Raw genomic sequence first — 1,186 nt, 5'->3', positions numbered from 1 at the left:
TTTCCCCCCCTTGACATGTTCTACTGTTATGAAGATTCATGGCAACGTTACTGAATAATTTGCAGTCTCTTTTGGAGAAATAAATGATGAGGAAGAACAGATTAGAGGAGAAAGTTAGGATTGATTTATTGGTTGGGTTAGTGGGAACATTTTGCCTTAGTGGACATGATATCTCCAGGGGTCAAATTATTACCTACAAGGCCTTAGTGGGAACTTTTAGCTGCATTGAATTATACACTATGCCAAAACATAAATAGTAATTGTTTATAGCACAACATTTTGGAAACATTAAATGACTTGATGAACAAACTTACGAAAGAGAACAATCGTTTGGCTTCCTCTCTGATCTGTTCCAATTAGAAACAAAAGTAAGAACCTGGCCTGCTTGCTCTCCAAGAAAAACTATTATTTGGATTCGGATAATGAGTCATGAGCTGAAATGATGTTTATTGTAAATGATAATAAATAAATAAAAAGCTTTTTATATTTTATTGGTAATTATTGTAAATTCTCCCAGATGGCAGATGGCCTCTCTAACACGCATTCAGCTGTAGTTAGAGTTAATTATTTATTTTAATAGTTCGATTATAATTTATGGTTTAATCATGCTTATCTAATACGCTAATGTATAATTAGAAAAACTTTTGATTTTGTAACTTAATTAATTATGATATACTTGTTTAAATATTAAAATACGAGGTTTTGAATTATACCCATGTTCTTTTTTTTTTTGTCACAAATTTAAATAGTTATTGTTATATATATTTTTATTGAATTATGCTCGAATTATCTTAAAAATGACATGTTTATGTTATTATTAAATGTCGTGAACAATTATTATAAACCAATTAATTTTTAATATTACATTTAATAGTCGTTAAATTGTAAAAGTAATATATGATAAGCCTCTAAACCATTAATTTTGTGTTCGGCCATTAAATTAAAAATTTTAAATTTAATATATTATTAGATAAAATAAAAAATTTGAAAATTTAAGTTCTTTTATAAAAAACAAGTTAAATAAGAATTTCCTGACAATATGCCACGTGACTTTAAAGCTTTAAAATCCAATAACATTGCTGCATTGTTTAACGATTTTTTTTTTATTAAAAACTTAATTAAACAAATTAATGTCAATAACACTAATTATTTTCTTTGAAACATTACAAAAAAAAAAAAAAAAAAA

Source organism: Cucurbita moschata, unplaced genomic scaffold (genome assembly GCF_002738365.1).
Source record: "Cucurbita moschata cultivar Rifu unplaced genomic scaffold, Cmos_1.0 Cmo_Scf00013, whole genome shotgun sequence".
NCBI lineage: Eukaryota > Viridiplantae > Streptophyta > Magnoliopsida > Cucurbitales > Cucurbitaceae > Cucurbita > Cucurbita moschata.
The sequence above is the reverse complement of the archived record's forward strand: the minus strand, read 5'-3'. Positions refer to the sequence as shown.